Genomic DNA, 19,507 nt, shown 5'->3' on the forward strand with positions numbered 1-19,507 from the left:
CAGGGGTTCGTGATCCCCTACTGTACCACATGGTAGCTGGGAGCTCCATCATCCTATCCTATCCTATCCTATCCTATCCTATCCTATCCTATCCACCATAGTTCTATGAGAACTTACTAGGAGCTTTGGTGGGCTCTATTAACTTTGCTTTACTCTCTTGGCATTGGATAAGACTGCTAGGATTTTACAGCTCCACTGCACTATTGGTAGCCCCATGATGGTATGAGTTTGTTGCAGCCTTTTACTGTGCAGCCTTGTCCTTCTGAAACTTTTCTTTACCATATGTGGTGCTACTTGCCTCTGCTTTGTGGATTCCCCCTGCCCAGTCCCAAGAACTGTTTAGACTTGCCTCACTCTGCCAGCAGGTGCTCTGAGGTCTTCTGCAGCTGCCTAATCCTATACAGAGGTAGGCAAATGTCTGTAGCTCAGTGGTAGAGCATCTGTTCTGCAAGCAGAAGATTTCTGGTTCTATCCCAGGCATCTTCAGGTAGGGCTGAGAATGTCCCCCATCTGAAACCCTGTAGATCTGCTGCCACTCAGGGTCGACAATACTGAACCAGATGTGATTTGCATAAGGAAGATACAGTATCTGTGTTTCTCATGCACTGAAATATTCAAGATAGGAGACCTCAGGTTTTCCCCAATGCACGGACATATAAACATTATTATTATTATTTTTACAAAGCACATAGCAGAGGCTGGGAGCATTCTACAGAGCCCTAAAAGGTCTATTGCCTTCAAACCAAAGCAATAACCCTTTCCCTATGCCTATCACATTCTGCAGAAAATAAAGGAACATTGAAGCTAGATGAGTCATGTAGTTTGCTTGTGTTTTAAAAATCTACTAAGTGGTTTGGATCATCAGTCCTAAGTGACGCCCACATATTTTTTGTAAGTTTGCTAGAATTCTTTGACTGCGAAGTGTAAATGTGTGTTCATAGAGGGCATTCCAGAAATGAAATAAATAAAAATACACCACAGGCTATGTGTAGAAAGAAAAGGAATTGCAATACTATAGTTTTATTGCCTCCTAGGGAAAGTGCAGCTGTAGCAACACCAAACATAAAAGTCTCCACACTGAGAAGATATTTCATTCAGAAGCCATTTCAGGGCATCCGTGTGGCTGATACAAAGTGTAGAACAGTCCACGGAACTCAGCTTGTACATAATTATCTCAAGCAAACTGCGTGCAAATCCAATATAAACAGTAGAGATTGTGTGTTGCTTAACAATGTTCTGTGTTGTGAAGTATTTGAAAAGCTGTCTCTGCCTCCCACCCAACCCCCACAGTTGCAATCTACCCCCTCAGATCTGAAGTAAAGAAATATGGATTGTATTCCATTGTTCTAAATTCAGGGTATTCTGCTGTCTGGCTGCTTTCAAAAAAAATATTTTTGGATCTGCACACCCACAAACAAGACAGCCAAAGTCTATCCATATGCACAATGATTTCCTCCACACACACCCCAACAACAGCGAAATACTATCTCTTGCCTGGAAGAAACAACATGACTAGAATAGCACAGTATTAAGGACAATGAGAGGATGATGGCAATGCCATCAGTGTGCATGGGCACCTCACAAGGGCTCCATCTGCACTACATATTTAAAGCAGTATCATTGCCACTTTCAACAGTCATGGCTTCCCCCAAAGAATCCTGGGAACTCTAGTATATTAAGGGTGCTGAGAGTTGTTAGGAGACCCTTATTTCCCTCACAGTGCTACAGTTCCCAGCATTCCTTAGGATAAGGAATTGGTTGTTCAACCAGTCTGGAAATTGTAGGTTGTCAACCTGGGAAGGTAGCCAATCTAAGAGAAGGAAAACTCTTGAGACAGACAATACCAATTTGTGCCCCGTCTATGTGATGTCAGGATCAGAATAATCTGAACCAGCCCGTTTGTGTTTTGGGAGGAAGTTCCGACAGTTGGAGTGGCAAGAGAAGTTGTTGCTGAAGGGAGAATGAGTCCTTTGGAGGGATGAGGATGGTGGAACTGTCTTCTCTCAAAATAGAGCAATAAAGAAAACTACCAAGAAATCCAACTCAAAGAGTGCTCTGGCTTTCTAGGAAAGTGTTAGAATATGTAAATCATATTGAAGCTTAAAAAGTTTGTTTATTGCATTTATAGCCCACCTTTCCTCTCCAAGGAGCTCAAGGCATAGCTGCCAACCTTTCCCTTTTTTGCGGGAAATTCCCTTATTATAGCATTGGGAAACAGCAGGGAGGGTTGACAGCTATGTATATAGCAGTGGGGAACAGCAGGGAGGGGTGACAGCTATGGTCAAGGTGGTATATATGTTTCTCATCATTTAATCCTCACAACAACCCTGTGGGGTAGGTTACAGTGACTGGCCCAAGGTCACCCATTCAGCTTCATGGCTGAGTGGCGATTTCAACCATGGTCTCCCAGGTCCTAATCCAACACTCTGACCACTACAACCACACTGAGACATTACACAGACCCCCTAGCACTAACCTTGGTTCCACTTTCTGTACCCTCCAGCTTCCAGCTGTCCCAAGAAGACTTTCTTTTGTCTTTAGAAACTCTTGATTCAGAACATTGGTCTGAATCTAGCTCAGTATTGACTGGCAGAGGCTCTCCAGGGTTTCAGACTGGGATCTCTTCCAGTCCCACTTGGAGATGTTGAGAATTGAACCTTAGTATTTATGCACACAAGGAACATGCTCTCTGCCTTTGCCTTCCCTCATTTCCTGGCAAATGCGATGAGATGGAGCAGCTTTACCTCTGCTTGCCTCTCATGAGATTTTCTTTTAGCTGTTGGGATGCAAGGAGAGGGCCCCAATCTTAGAAAGCAAGGGAAAATGTAATTGGTTAGCTCTAAACAAGCACGATGATGTTTTATTGTTCTGGGCATCATTCCAAAGCATAAGGTAAACACAATAAAGCAGAAACTTCAGGTAATTCAGTGTATTAACCTTAATTGAAACAACAGAGTTGGTCATTTACCGTAGCTCTCCCACTGTTTGTACAATACTTGATTCAGTAGGCATGGAAGAAATAGTAGATATTTACAATATACCAGGGTGTACATGAATTCATTGTGACATGTTAGCAGAATGAAAACATGAAGTTTAGAGGGAGTACAATGTGATGTATCACATTGCCAATTATGTATACATTGATTTACAAATTAGACACCTGGAAGTATTTAACAGCTTTTATTAGCTTGTTGTTCTCTTTTATTTCTTAAAGAAACACATTTTAAAATGGCAGCATGTTACATTTAATTATGGGCAAGTCTGTTTTCAAGAATAGGCCTATCATATATTTGAGTGTGTGGGCGAGAGAGAGTTTGTTTTAGACAAGTATTTTGATCCTTCCCTAACCCAGCCTTCCACTGAGTTCATGCCAATTGTGCATGGCTGGGGCCTAGCATGCAATGCAACTTCCATTATGGAAGCCCAGAAAGAGTGAGCAGACTGGTGTTCTTTCAAGCTATGCTGGGCACACCATTTCTCCAGAACCTTACACTTTCTCACATTCCCTCCTTTGCCCTTCCTTCTATAGCCTCATCCATCTTATGTCTCATGTGCTTGCTCAGTCTTGTGTGCTTACCCTGTGTGCTCTTGGAAGACAGTGTCACAGCAACTTGCCTGCTGCTCCTTTTATCTTCCACCCTGAGTAGAAGCTGGTCAGGAGAGACTGGAAGTGAGGAGGTGATCCAGCAAAGATCCAGGAGAGAAAGGAGGGGGAGAGAATAAACTAATAAGAGGAGAGGTGGATGGACAGAGCTGGCAGGCATTGCCACAGAGGAAAATCAAGACAGACAGAAGTAATGAGGAGTCATTGAGGAAGGTCTGGGACCCCGTAAGCCTCCAATGGCTAGCTTAAAGGTGTTAAGAAGAGATTCTATGAGGCAGAGGGCCAATGCTACAGTAAAGCTGTAGGGCTGTACTCAGAAGTACCCAACTGAGGAAATAAAACATGAAACAAACAGGATTGGTGATGACAAGAGCACCCAGGATGGTGAGAGTAAGGGGCTCACCGGGTGGTGTCTTAAATTAAGAGACACCCTGAGGCTCCGAAGATCCTGCAGAGAGGGGTGGAGCAATCCCAACACATGTGTTAAATTTAGTTGTGGTTAGAATTATTTAGCTAATACTCCCAAAGCTGAAGCTATTCACCATTGCCATAACAGATAACATTTCACTGCAGTATTAAATGTGTAAATGTTGTCTCTGTGTGTATTCAGTAAACCACACCCCTATTTTAAGATATGCATGATTCTAAGTTACTAGGTAAACCTGTCCCTGTATCCTAATGCCACTGCCTAGAAATACTGATTCACGCGACTCTTAGAATGTGTATATGTGAGACATGTACCTCCTGCAGAGGCTTGTGGACACTACCCTTAGGGTATGCAATATTGAGCTGGTAGAACCTCTGCTTTACATGCAGAATGTCTCAGGTTCAATCGCTGGCATCTCCAGGTAGGGGTGGAAATGTCTCCTGTCTGAAACCCTAAACAGCTGCTGCCAGTCAGTGGAGATAATCCTGAGCCAGGTGGACCAATAATCTGACTCAGTAGAAGGTGGTTGCTTCCTAGGTTCCTCGGTGTTCCCATGTTCCAGAGATCAGACTTCAGTATAAGCACCTTCCTTTGTTCCTAACTGCTATGGGCAGCAAAAAGGACTGTTGCTATGGGCAGCAAAAATAAATAGACAAAACTACTCCCTGTATTACTCTGTGAGTGTGTAGGTTTCATAAGTGCGCCTTCACTAAAGAGGCCTTTATCCATTCATGCAATGACTAACATTCATGATTTTTGCATTTCAGATACGGAAGCCCTTGTTTTGTAGATGCCTGGATCGAGACTACAGAGACAAACCGATAATGTAAATGAGCCTCAGAGCCACACTGATTGCCAATAATATTTCTTTTGACTTCAGTAATTGGCTGTTACCTTCCATTACAGGGATAATATTTAAGAATGAATAGTTTATTTACATTTCCGTTCAGATGGCCTCCATTCAAGTAGTATGGAGCCCACTTTTGGAAGGAGGACTTCAACTAAATATTTAATCATTTCCTGTGCAATTCTAGACTTCCTCTTTATTCTCCCAAGCTAGAAATTGATCTGATAAGTAGCTACTGTCAATAAATCATAAATTATCCCCCGCCCCAATCATCCTTTATGCCTTTCTTCTGAGATTGCATGTTTGCTGTCCACTGTTAAATGACTCTGTGCCACGAAATACACCAGATGACAAAATATTGCCACAAAAATAGTAAATAAAATGTGAGGAGCATGGGGAATAAAATTAACTACAACTTATACTTCTTGGGCAGTACAATAAAGTCAATGGGTTGTATCCAACCAATGGTTACTCAGAGAACACCCATTGAAATCAACAGACCTAAGTTAAGCATGACCATTAATTTCACTGTGTATAATGTAATAGAATACAACCCTGCATTCTTAGGTTGGTATCCAACTAAGGAGTTCCAAGCTTCTTCTCAAATTTCACTTTTTCATTTTCTCCATGGACAGGGGAAAAAAAGAAAAGCTTTGGAGGAAGGGAAAGCTCTCTTAACATTTTTATCTATTCCGACTATGCAAAAGTTATTAAACTGTAACTATTATACGGGTTACTATTATGAAACTGTTAGTCTTCCTATGAAGATTGGAACTCCCATCATAGACTTATAGAATTGTAGAGTTGGAGGGGGCTCCAAATGTCATCTAGTCCAACCCCCTGCAATGCAGGAAAGATAGCTAAGTCAACTGTCTGTGGAAAGAACTGTATGGCTGGAGCTCTGCTCCTGAATCTGATCTGGCAGTGTGACATGCTCCTACTTAGGGTGCTGGCCAGCCATGCCCTTTTCTAGGATACTCCATTGCATCCTCCTCTTTTACTCTGCAGTTTTCCATTCTCCTGTGCCATATCAGCATTTCATGCCCATTGAGCATGCTTAGTCCTGTCCTTTAACTTTATCGAGCCCTGTCCACAAGTAATTGTGCAAAGGATCAGAGCCTTTACGGCTCTAGCTGTTTCTGTCTTTACGTCCTGCTATTTTTAGTGCAAGCATTTCCAAGACAAAACAAGGAAGGTGGAGAAGGGAAAAGAACTGACCAAATGCCTATGTTTTTGGAACCATTCTCCAAAGCTGCTGCTTGTTCATGTGCATGAAGCTGGATTAAGTAATCAGCAGCTGCACTGATGCAGAATTATAGCAGCACTTCTTCAACAAAAGACTACACGAGCTAAAGATGCAAAGTGTTGAATGGAAGAAGCAGACATTCCACCCAGTTGTCCTCTGTGGAATAACGTTAATGAAATTTGGCAGCGGTATGAATGGCTCGATGCCCATGAACGCAATCCTGCACACAGGCACACTTAAGCTCATTAAAAGCAATGGCTTTAAGTGCACCTAACACTGGTTTGGGCTGTGGTCCGTGTGTTTTCATTCTTTGTTATTAAGAGGTAGAAGGTCCATCTTAATTTAACAGACTGCTTTTCTTCCCCATGCTTCAGATCAAAGAAGCAGAGTCAAGGAGAGAGTAACAGAGGAAAAAAATGATTCCTATCCTTCAGCTTGAATGTTGTCCTTTTCTTCGTCCCAGGAAAACTGCCAGTTCAGGGGTGGGTTTTTTTGGGGCAGAGATACCCAGGTTAGTGCCTTCAAGACGTTGTTGAACTACATTTCCCATCTTCCCCGGCTAGAAGCCATGCTGTCTGGGGCTGATGGGAGTTGTTGTCCCACAACATCTGGCAGACACTGCATTGGCTAACCTTGTTTTAGGGAGAAGACTCTGATCAGCATGCGCAGCACTAAAAGGGGGCTTTGATGTGCATTTTAACAACACGTTGCATCCATCTTGAGAGCAGACTCCCGCTCCTTAAACTGCTTATTCTCATTTGTGCGGCTAATTCTGCATGTGTACAGTCAAGACACTAGGCACATAAATACCATGTACTGATTTGGGAAATGTGTGGGATTGAAAACAATAGATAAAGCAATGCACAAATGTGATAAATAATGGAAGAAATAAATTGGAGTTGTGGTCAGGATTCCTGTTTTTGTAGGCTGGCCATAATTCCCCACCCCCAGTGCTGGATTTACACATAAACTAAGTAGGCTGTATGCAGATGATGGCCTCAGATTATAATGGGCCTCTAAATACAAGAGGGGAAAAACAATCCTAAACTTCAATGATTTTGGTCAAAAAAAAATAACCACAAAATTATGTTAAATGTTATGTCATATGTAGTACACATGCAGTGCACATGGTTTTGCCTGTTCCATTTTGTAAGTGCTGAGTTTTGTGTTCAACTGCTCTCGTTTTGCTGTACAGTGGAACCCCGGGTTACGCACGCGATCCGTCCCGGGTTGCCGTGCGTAACTCGAACGCACATAATTAAAAAAAACCCAAAACCCGGAAGTTGCGCGATTTGAGTGCTTCTGCGCATGTGCGAAGTGCGCAGAAGCGTCCTGCGCGCTCCGGAAAACCCTTCGGGGGGGCGGGAGTGCGTATCCTGAACGTACACAACATGAGGTATGACTGTTCTTTAAAAGTTTTCATACATGCTAAGTAGGAGATCATAAGGATGTTTTCATATAAACGTATTTCATATGTAAATAGGCTTATTGCAAGATGCAACTTTGAGTTAGGTCGTTCATTTTTCATTGCATCCTTGCCTATGTACTGGTGTATATGCAAATGTAAAAGTTAATTATTTCAACTTTCAATGTCCTGTCTGTTAGAATAATGTCATGAGGCCTCTTATACTTGACATAGTTTAAGGCCTCAGAGTAGGCTAATCCAACCCTGCCCAGTACCCTAAATCAAAGGCCTAGGTAGCTCAAGTGATATATCAGCAGAACAGTACACATGTATGCACACTTCCATCTGCCACAAGGAATTCCACCCCCTCCCTTTTTTAACCACACACACTATGGCATTGGGCCATATTTATTCGACTACAGGAAAGAAATTTTTTATTGCTTGAAGAGACCAGGAGATCATTTATTCACTTCAGGGAATCTTCTTTCTTGGTTTACATGGCCTTTTTAATAAAGAAAAGAAATAGAGTTCTTTGGTTAGACTACTCTAATTCCAGAGTCATTACAAAAGTAATTATAAAGGTTATACATGACATGTTATTACAGCTTTGGTTTGTTATTCCCAATGACTTACCGAACCAGGCTGCCCAATTCTAACTATATTTATTTGAAAGTAAGTGGTGATGGGTTTCAGAACAAACTTTCACCAGTAAAGGGATTAGGATTATAAAGCTAAAGGCCGCTGTTGATTGAATCAGCCGTTTGAGTAGGAAGCTTCCTGACTCCACTCTGGCAGGCAGCAGCTGTCCAGTATCTCAGGCAGAGATATTTTATTCTTTTCTTCATCCATTCAACAAGATTTATAGATCATTGAATAATAATAATAATAATAATAATAAATCTCAAAGTTGCTTGCATGATAGAGTATAGACTATTCATAAGCAAATACCGATAAAACATTTCCCACCTGGTTCTTTTATTATTACCCAAACAAGTTTCCTGGGTGGTTTCCATAAGCAATAAAACACGAAAAAGCAATCCACTTAAAACAAACAGCGTAAAATTAAAACCAGCACAAAGGGGAATGTAGTGGGTGGAAATGGAAGCACCCAACAGATAGTCATAAAAATGCCTTGGGGGACAAGGTGGTCTATTCCTGGTGCCTTAAAGACCCCAGAGTAGGCAGGTCAGAGAGGCCAAAGATTGATCCTGATACCTTCTCTACACAGAGCATGAGCTTTATCATGCAACTATAATCCTTCCCCTTTATTCTTAGGTCAAATCCAAACCATACATTTAAAGCACATGACTTCCGTAAAGAATCCCCTTGGAAGTGTAGTGTACCCCTCACAGAGCTCCAGTTCTCAGCACCCTTAACCAACCTCAGTCCACAGGATACTTTCGCGGATGCAATGAGCTTTAAATGTATGGTGTGCACACAAAAGGAGATGAAATTACATCCCATGCGATTATAAGCTTCTGAACAACTCTGCATGATTAAGTATGTTGCACAGCCTGAACATTTTCACATACCGTATCTGTATCTGAGGGAACTTTTAGTCTGATCAGTTGCTGGATGAGAGGTTGCCCAGGAGCCCTGGCTAAGCAGCCACTCTTTCTCCGAGGAAGTGTAGGAGGCAAAGTATAATTTTAAACAACTATAGAAGAGAGGCTTCTTAGCACCACTTGCAGATCATTCAGGCCCTTGATCTACAATACTATGCCATACTACAATAACACATGATGATATGACTTCTCCAAAGCACAACCTATAATAACAGAACTTTGCTAACTCCCATGAGTTTAAATAGCCTGGAGGTTCAGCAGCTGGCTGCTGCAGAAACGGACAGAGAAAACTCTCTCACTATAATTTTTATTAAATTTTCTGTTCTACAATTTTCAATACTTATTTAAACATCCTTAAATTATCAATGATTTCCCTTCTTCTCTTTCCATGGTACATTTTGCATACCATACATGCCAGCATATTTTACATAAACTAAACCATTCAGTATTCCATTATTACACCCATCAAAACTAATTCACACTGTTGAATTTATCTTAATGCTGCCAACGTTTTCAAGTGAACACATCCCCCACCATATATTCAATAAGCATTTTCCCATCTTCTCCAAACGTATGTTCTTCTTGTTCTCTTATTCTGTATGTTAAGTTTGCAAGCTGCGCATATTCCAGCAGCTTAAGTTGTCATTGTTCTTTAGTTGGGACTTTGCTCGTTTTCCATTTTTAGGCTAAGGTGAAAACCTCTGCATGTGAATATTTTATCTGTGGACAAAAAAACAAGGGAGAGCCATTAACTGCTATCTGTAGGCTTCCATGAAGCATCCGGACTGCCCACCACTCAAAACTAGAGTAGATGGATGCCTGGTCCAACCCACAGGTGTTAATGCTCTTATGAATCTAGTACCTGTTTACATATGTGTATGGAAGGAAGCACTTAGGCTTGCACACTTCTTTGAATTCTACCATGAGTCGCTCAGAACATGGAAAAAGATGAAGCAAAAGTAACATGCATTTAAAACTGTGGGCTTCGCCAAAAGTATCCTAGGAACTGTAGTTTACTATCCCCCCCTGGGTTTCACTTCCCAGCACCCTTAAGCTACAGTTCCCATGACAGAGGGGAAACCATGTGCTTGAAATGTGTGTTAAATGTGCTTTAAAGGGGATGGTGAGGACATTGGTGGTTCCCAACATACCTGCCTGTGAGCAGGAAGAGGCTGCAATTCTTTGCACCCTTAGTTAGGCACACAACTCCCATGCAATTCAGTGGGATTTACTTCTGAGTAACCAGCCAGGGACGCGGGTGGCACTGTGGTCTAAACCATAGAGCCTAGGGCTTGCCGATCGGAAGGTCGGCGGTTTGAATCCTACGACGGGGTGAGCTCCCGTTCTTCGGTCCCAGCTCCTGCCCACCTAGCAGTTTGAAAGCACGTCAAGTGCAAATAGATAAATAGGTACCGCTCCGGGGGGAAGATGGTAAACGACGTTTCTGTGTGCTGCTCTGGTTCGCCAGAAGTGGCTTAGTCATGATGGCCACATGACCTGGAAGCTGTCTGCGGACAAACACTGGCTCTCTCGGCCAGTAAAGCAAGATGAGTGCCGCAACTCCAGAGTCGTCCGCGACTGGACTTAACGGTCAGGGGTACCTTTACCTTTACCTTTTTAACCAGCCTACACCAGACACAAAACTAGGCTTTATTTCACCTGGGTCAAACACCCAGTTTGGCACCCCCGAACTGCCTACACCGCACTCCTATGGCCACCTAATAAAAGTGAGACTCATTGACGTCTGTAGTATAGGATTGCATTTTTAGCTGATTTTATTTGGCAACAGAACTTCTGCAGGACTCCCTGCCGGTTTACACGACCTTGAGCTCTCGTTTGCTCCAGCCCCATCTGCATGAAGGAGAAACCCGTGCCCTAAAGTGAAGACAAAACAAAAAAGCCTTGTTTTGTATGGTTTCTTTTCAAAAGGGGAGGAAAGTGTTGTCGCTGGCTACCTACCCGCCACTCTTTCTTGCCTTGCCATCTCTCCCTCTCCTAACAACCGGCTGTCCTTGGGGAGGGAGGGGGCGGATGGCGGAGCATCCGAGCTGTGAAAACGCCGCGGCAGCATCTGGGGAACTGGCTGCGTGCGTGAGGCAGAGAGAAGCCGACGTGATTACTTCAGAATTTATTTAAAGGCTGGTGGAAACCACTGCAGCAGCTTCCAGGGGAAACCCCGAGCCCTGAGAAAGGGAGCGATTGCATACTGTACACGCCTTCCGCTCCCTGGATTCCCACGTTCCGCGAACTCCCGAGTCAGTTAGTGAACTCATCTCTTGCTTCACTCCTCTCTCAGCCATTCCGGGGCGGCTTCCTAGCAGATCTCCCTCTCCTTGTCAGATGATATAACTGATAGCAGCAGCTCTCCGAAGATTACAGGGAAAGGAGGGAAGACCCCATTTGGCTCCTCGGATTAGATCAACCCGGTGGCCCTGTTGTTGTAATAGCCTCTTGGAGATAAATTAGCCATGCAGTGATAATGATAGAGATGTATGAAAATAACTGGGGAGGGCGGATTAGCTAAAGCAAGGAGTAGGAACAAAGCAAGATACCTTAAACTGAGCCAGACCATTGGTCCATCTAGTTCAGTATTGGCTACACTGACAGGCAGCAGCACCTCCAGGGCTGGATTTAGGTTTGCTGAGGCCCTAAACTACTGAAGGTAATGGGGCCCTTTATATTTCCAGCTGTCCTTTGTCAACAACAAATTGTCGCTGTTTTTTGTGTTGAATATATGCTATATGGTAATTTATGGATCTAATAGGTATCTAAAGCCATTTGCACATAACAAAATATATATTTTATCAAAGTAATTGATATAGAAATGAGCAAACCAGTGATATTTTAGGGAGCAGGCTAGCAGGCGGGGCCCATTACTTACATCATAGAAGCCTACACAACACAAAACACTGTTGCTGTATGTAGGTTTTATTTTATTTGTTTTTTATCTTGTATTTTAGAAATGTACATCCAGTTTTTTCCCTTTAGTTTTTTTTGGGGGGCCCCAAGAGAGTAGAGCCCTAAACTATAGCTTGTTTAGTTTATATGTAAATCCGGCACTGAAGACCACAGGCGGTCAGACTGGGGAGATTCCCAGCCCCACCTGTAGATACCAGGGACTGAGCCAGAGTGGTGTAGTGGTTAGAGTGTCAGAGAGGACCTGGGCGACCAGGGTTCGAATCCCCCACTCGCAATGAGGCTGGGCCAGTCACTGCATCTCAGCCTAACCTGCCTCACAGGGTTGTCGTTGTTGGGATTAAATGAGGAGAGGGAGGATAGTGTGAGCCACCTTGGAGAAAAGGGTGAGGGGGTGGGGAGCTGTTGTAGTCCAGAAGGCTTGGAGGGCACCGGGTTGCCAACACAGCTTTGTTCCATGCCTGAGAACCGTGTGTACCCCTCCAGGGCGAAAGAAAGGCGGGTGTGTGTGTGTGTGTGTGTGTGTTACATGATGTAGGGAAATATGGAACTACAATATGTATCTTTCTTGCTGACGGCCGATATGGATTTCCTGAAATATTTGTAAATAGGGAAGGAGGGGGAACGGTTACTCCTCAATGAATGCATGCACCTGTTCATCATCAGAGTTGATTTTCAGCCTTTCTGGTAATTAAGCGGCGCGAACACTCAGCGGCTGCAGTCCTTATTTAACGAAGCCCCCAACAACTGCGCGGAGGTTTAGGCTGCAATCCTATTCTCCGTTTACTTGGCAGTGACCTCATCGAGGCTTACCCCAGAGTAGGCAAGCATAGGGCTGCGCTGCTAATTCTGAGAGGAAAGCACCGGATCCCGCCCCTATTTCCTTTACCTCTTACTAAACGCCACCGAACAAGGTGCAAAATCCATACGTAGGATTGCGCTGCGCGGGTAAGTAACGCAGCTTGCCCGATTTCCCAACCATTGTGATTTATTTTTATTTTTTTAGCACAGGCCGTTCCAGCTGTCACTCCGCAAAGTTTAATTCCAAGAAAAGCAAAATCCCTGCTTTCTTTCTCTCCCCCCCCCCCCCCGCCTTCTTAATCCGCTGACTTTCCCAGCTACGGAGGGGGGGGGTGGAGAGAAAAAAGGGCTGCTGGAGCTTTAAGAGCCGCCTCTCCCCCCTCTCCTCCTCCTAACAATGGTCTCAACCGCGCTCTAGCTCCTCAAAGCAAAAAAAAAAAAAAAAATGTAATATGCCATTTCCCCCCCATGGATGTTTCCCCCTTTCGGCTGCCGACGAAGTGACAGGCGGAGGAAAATGCTGAGGTGCCGCCGAGCCGCTCCTGCTGGCGGCCGAAGCGGGTGGCGGGCTGCGCTGGGGCTGCCTTCCCTGAGCAGGAGCGGCGGCGGCGGCGGCGGCGGCGACGTTGGTCCTGGCAGCCTTGCCCGGGAGGCGAGTGGAGGGGCGGCGGCGCCCGGCTGTGTGTGAGCGCCCAGCGCAGCGAGGGCGAGGACCACCGATTCCCGAGAGACGCGCGGAGAAGACCAAGCTTTAGGTATGTTGCAAAGCCAGAGAGGGTAAATGCATATCGCTCCCCCCCCCCCCCCCCCGCAAAGGGAAAGGGAGGTGGTGGGGATCAGCCGAGGCTGTCTTTTCAAGATTCCCGTTGGAAATGGAGATTCCAGTCTTTCAATGAAGTCAACTTCTTAAGGCTATTTTGTTCCCTTAAAGGATGGGTTGGGTTTTCTGGGTGGCAGATGTTGCAGCTGCAAGACTTAGCTTTTAATACCAAGACTTGGTGGTGGAAGGGGGGGGGGGGCGGATAAGTGGAATGGATCTCTCTCTCTCTCTTTCCAAGCCTCTACGTTCTTCTTCTTCTTCTTTTTTAATTTTTCAAAGGTGATCTCACAGTTCAGCCGTAGCAGCGCGGGAGGGAAGGAGTTAACTAGGAGGAGAAATATGCATGCAGTGTGCAAGTCAGACAATGGCACGGATTTTCCTCCAGGAATTGCTCTCCGTGGGTGAAGTGAGGTGTAGCTGACAGCATCTGGAAAGGGGAAGGTGGGGTGGGGGAAGAGGGAGAAGAAAATCGCAGGAATTGCTGGTCGCTGCAAGAACAGCAGCAGCAGCAGCAGCGTCTCTTTGGAGGTGCTGTAAATATGGTTGGGTGAAGTAGTATCCGAAGGGCAGGGTGAGTTCCTGCTGATGATGTCACGGCAGGCACAGAGCAAAGGGGGATGGCGCGGATGTAGCCGAAGGGGCAAAGTAGCTCGTGCAATTAGAGTCTTGGTTTCCCTGAATGGAGAAATGAAATTGCACGCAGGGTTCCCAAGAGAAGGCTTTAGCAAGAACAGGGGGAACTCTCTTTATAGTACCATCTTCGGAATATAGAAGAAACCACACCCCTCCCACACCCTGATCCTTTGAAACTGGAAGCCTTCAAGGTGAACTATATCTGAACGGTAGTGGGATAAGGGAGCCTTTGTTGAGCTGTCGGTTGTGCTCACAAATTGCTCTTCTCACATCCCTCCGATCAAAAAAAGGAATCGTGGCAATGAACATGTGCCAGGGAACAAACGCGATTGACCTGTGGAGCAGAGTGAATATTACTCTTCTGATTTCTGAGCTTTTTTTTTCACCTGGGGCGTTTGATATCAAGAGGTAGAGAGAATCTGGTGGGTGGGGTCAAAATGAAAGAACTATGATTGACTTGCTGTGCTGTGTTTGCAGAGGTTTCACACACACACAAACACACACACACACACACACACACACACACACACACCACCACCACCACACCATTCTCTTCATGGTAGTGATTCAGAATAAAAATAATTTTTGATCAAATTAAGGACTGATAAAGGTAAAGGGACCCTGGCCCTGACCATTAGGTCCAGTCGTGTCCGACTCTGGGGTTGCGGCGCTCATCTTGCGTTACTGGCCGAGGGAGCCGGTGTACAGCTTCCGGGTCATGTGGTCAACATGACTAAGCCGCTTCTGGCGAACCAGAGCAGCACACGGAAACGCCGTTTACCTTCCCGCTGGAGCGTTACCTATTTATCTACTAGCACTTAGATGTGTTTTCAAACTGATACAGGTTTCCTTTTGCACATCAGAAAGCCAAAAAGTTGCAGTCTGTAATGGTCTGTTGTTTGGGGTGGAGTGGATATATACCATTATATAATTGCTTCCTTATGGTAACTATGAATTATTCAAGTTGCTTTAATTTCCTATGCATATTGGAATAGTAAATCTCATCACAGAACTTAATGATTAATTTACTTTACCAACTGCTGTAGCTGATGTGTTGCAGTTTGCACTAAACCATGTGTGTGATCTTTGTGTACCGGAGTAGGCCCATGGAAATTAATGCACATGACTGACATAGGGTTATTAACTTCAGTGGGTCTACTCTGAGTAGGACTAGCATTGAATACCACCCATAGCACTTTGCACAATAATGTAAAACACATTGATGAAAATGGCTTTTTCTCTCAAATGGTACTATCTGTCAATACAACTAGTATTGTGAAACCATATTGTTGGGCAGGCACTGTAGCTCAGTGTCATAGCACATGTTTTGAATGCGAAAGGTCCCAAGTTGCATGCAGTTAAAGATTTAAAGTTAAATATTTCTGGTTTGGGAATGATCTCTGCAGAGATGTTGGAGTCACATGGACAAATGATGGATATGTTACCCAACAAATGGGACCTGCAGCGAAACATTGGAGTGTTCTTGTTCCAGATAGACATCTGTGCCCTTTCCCAGGATATGCCATTCCCCTCCCACAGGTTCATAGAATGGAAGAGAAGGAAAGGGGTACAGGGGATCATCTAGTCCAACCCCCTGCAAGGCAGAAGTCTTTTGCCCCACCCACAGCTCTGAGATTGTCTCATGCTGTACCAGCTGAGCTATCTTTCCCTACCCAAGTGTTCTGTGGTCACTGAGAATGCTCAGTCCTGATTGGGATGTCTTCTAGTTTCTCCCCTCACCACAAAAACTTGTCTTCCTCTTTTTTTAATATATCATGGGGGTTCCCCCAAGCTTCCTGATAAGAGAAATTATTGTGTGGGAGTGGTACCATTTTTGCTAAAGAAGGATGAACATTCAGGCTGAGTTACCGATCAGTGACTTAAAATGTAGCAGAGTCCTCCTTTTTCTCTATTTGAATTGAAGCAGGTTTGGGGAAAACGCAGCAAAATGCAGTATTTCATAAGAAACAGCAGGGTAGATAGGGATTGTAGCAAACCAGGAGCACACTGGATGCAGAGTATATGAGAGTGTGTGCACCACTACAGAATGGAGGAGTTCACTATTACAGGATATTATAATGGTTGATATTGTCCAGCTTAAAAGTTTGCCAAAGGGTCTACGTTAACTTTTGGCTATTGCCCCTTATAGGAATTTCATTACTTCCAGAAATGCAATATTCTTTATTGACAGAAGTGATGCATGCAAACCCAAAGAGATCATGAAAAAGAATTCATATTTGAATTCACCATTAAACAATTTTTGCAGTTTAAAAAATATTCAAAGAAATTTAGTCACAAAATCCAAGTTTTAAGCTTGATCTAGGATTCTTTATTTGCTAAGTTTTGCACCCCCAAACAATGAATTACGGGATCTCCGAGAGCTGGACATTGCAGACGTAACATTAATTCCATGAGATGTGCAGTCAATCAAGATTAGCTGAAGTGGAATTAGATGCTCATGTTAATTTGAGAAGTCGTGAATTCCTTGATTAGTGCCCAACTCAGATTGAAACTCTGTACCTTTCTCATGCTATATCAGACTCAGTTTCTTAGTGACTTATTTTGTAATTCTGTTTGCTAGGAGAAAATACATCTTTGGAAAAAACAACAACAATCCCATTTGTTTATTTGTTCTGCAGTAAAGAACAAACAGTGGCATTAAAAGGATTTCAGACCAATAACCACAGAGCCCTGTGCTTCATTATCTCTGTCTTGCTGTCCTTTCAAGTTGTCTTGTAAGATGAAGGCACTTGATAGGCTTGTGAGCTTTGATGTAAGTTTGTTAATCAATTACCTCATCAGAACCTTTTAATGAATCCAAAGATCAGCAGTTAATAAGAGTATGGTTGGTGAAAGCCTGCTGTTGAAGGAGGGGCACTTGGATAGATTCCATCCCTCCCTCATTTTTTACTAAACACCTGAACGTTCCATGGTTAAGCTTAATGTGAAGATCTATCTTAGTATATATATATATTTTCCAGAAAGATGCTGACAGTCACTAATTATATCTTTTTTCTACTTAATACAGATATATCCTAGCTAAGGCATAACAACCCCAAATTACAGGAGTAATTTTAAAACTGCAGTGCGCATTCACTTTCCCATAAATGTAAATGGCAAAAGTCCTATGCATTTTAATGGAGTTAGGTTGTAATTGATTTATGAACACTCTTGGGGTTAGACAGTGTTGTTGTTGTTGTTGTTTTAATTCCTCTTTCTTTCTTATTTAAAAGTGACTTTTAGGAGAAACTCCACTGTTGCGATTAATTTAAACAATAGAGTTGGACGAGATCTCTTAAGATCTTAGTCCAAACTCCCTGACGGTGCAGGAAATCGGCGGCTATGGCAGCTCTGCTACGTTACCATCTAGTCTCTGCTTAATCATTAATTCCTTATAAGATTTTAAATTCCATTTAAATATCTTTAGAGGAGAGTGCCTGTGCTTAAGTAGCCAGAACACCAGCACTTAAGCACGTAAGGCAGCTATTAGTAGGCTCAGTGGAACCCTGATATTTGCAGAAGTACAAAGCATCTGGGGGGGGGAGGGGGAAGAAAGCCCACTGCTACGCCAAAGGGCAGCTGTTCTTTGTGATCTGGAGGCAATGAGACACTTTGGGGTGAAGAAGACTATAGGTTTTATTCACTTGCAACAAGAATAGCACCCAACACACATAGAACCGAGTGACTGGATAAAGAAGAGAGAAGAAGAAACACGAATCTAAAAAAGTAGAGCAAACTACCTCATTGTCTGGATAGGTCATGTCCCCAGGGATGGGGGGAGAGAGCTGTCCACAGAAATCAAGATTTTAATCAAGTTGGGATGGTCACTAGCATGCCCCCCCAAGTGCCCTCAAAAGGTAGCAGCAGCAAAGGAAAGAGTTCCATCTCTTTCTAACTCTGTTCTTACTTGGTGTGAGACTTTTGAAATGAACGCTAATGTACATTAAAAAGCAAGTGCACTTTATTGCCTTTATTGTGGCCTGGAAGGATGTGTGAGTGAGAGAAAAGCATGTGGAACAATCTTTCTGTGTTTCACCTGTATTGCAGGAGAGGTGTTGAACTCGAGCTGAGAAACAAAATAAATAAATAAATAAATTCCTTCCAGTAGCACCTTAGAGACCAACTAAGTTTGTTCTTGGTATGAGCTTTCATGTGCTCATTTTGTTTTGACTACGGCAGACCAACATGGCTACCTACCTGCAACTTGAGCTGAGAAAGTAGAAAAATCCTACCCTGCTATCCACTGCTTTCATACCCACGTTGCAGGTTGGGCTGACAGAGTACAGTGGGGGCCCTTGCACTACTGGGACACAGCACAAGGAGAATGTTAAGCACGTTTTTAACTCGCCACCACCACCACCAAACAAACCCCCCCAAAGACACACACTTCCCTGTTTCACACGCATCTGTTTGAACTCAAGAGAAGCGCTGAAAACATTTCTAACTATTTCCTGTTCTCTGGCTAATCAGCTCTCTGCATCACTCTGACAGTTCTAATTCGGAAGTATACTCTGGTAAAGAGTTCCCTTCCATGTGTCTCTTGGAGGACTACCAGCTTTTCCGTTCCCCCTTCTTTCTGTTGTTATCACGGCAATCTGCATTGAGTAGGGACGCCTGAGGGTGTTCCAGCCCTATCAAATCATGCATTGCTTGTGAGCATGCTCAGAGCTTGTTCCTTGAAGGCTAGGTCTCATATCTTTTAGCATTTTCTGTTAACCAGAGAAGCAACAGGGAGTGTTTCCTACTTTGAAGGACATTTTTGTTTCCTTTAGTATTTGTTACATGATCTTCCTTGCAAGAGAGGGAAGCAAGTAACAGTGGTCACAGCGTGAGTCTCTTTCTATAATAAATATGCTTTTAAAAACTTATTTTGTTGCATTCATTTTTATGAATTGAATTAGAAGGAGAAATTATGGACACCTTTGCATGTGCTGCAGCAAACTCTGTATTAACAATTTTCCTGCATACACACATTAAAAAACTGCAGAAGCTGCTGCTGGGTAGAGCAGAGCAGGTCAAGCTGATCTAAGCCAAATGCAAGTATTTTCCAGAGTATTTCCAGAAATGGTGTGTGGATCTGCTTCCAACAAGCCCCTTCCTAATTCCGGATCTCATGAATCTGGAGTAATGGAGGGAAATGCTCTTGCCATTTTTTCTATATTGGGTGATTATTGTGACTTTATCTGTCAATTTCTAAAATGAGATGTTTGGTCTATATGCCTGTTTGCATATCACATTGACTG

The 19,507-nt window shown here is 43.6% G+C and overlaps 1 protein-coding gene across 12 annotated transcripts in view; it reads left to right on the forward strand.

Annotated features, from left to right (window-relative positions):
* Window positions 1-13,282: 13,282 nt before the first annotated feature.
* PPFIA2 (PTPRF interacting protein alpha 2) overlaps window positions 13,283-19,507 on the forward strand; it is a 258,382-nt gene continuing 252,157 nt past the window's right edge. For 9 of the 12 annotated variants that reach the window (XM_033162595.1, XM_033162597.1, XM_033162596.1 and 6 more), the window contains exon 1: window positions 13,286-13,566. The gene's annotated coding sequence lies outside the window, so the exon portion shown is untranslated. Of the gene's footprint in view, window positions 13,567-19,507 lie in introns of all 12 variants that reach the window. The other 3 variants (XM_033162600.1, XM_033162601.1, XM_033162610.1) reach the window with 2 other exon arrangements.

This window comes from Lacerta agilis, chromosome 10 (assembly GCF_009819535.1).
Source record: "Lacerta agilis isolate rLacAgi1 chromosome 10, rLacAgi1.pri, whole genome shotgun sequence".
Classification (NCBI taxonomy): Eukaryota; Metazoa; Chordata; class Lepidosauria; order Squamata; family Lacertidae; genus Lacerta; species Lacerta agilis.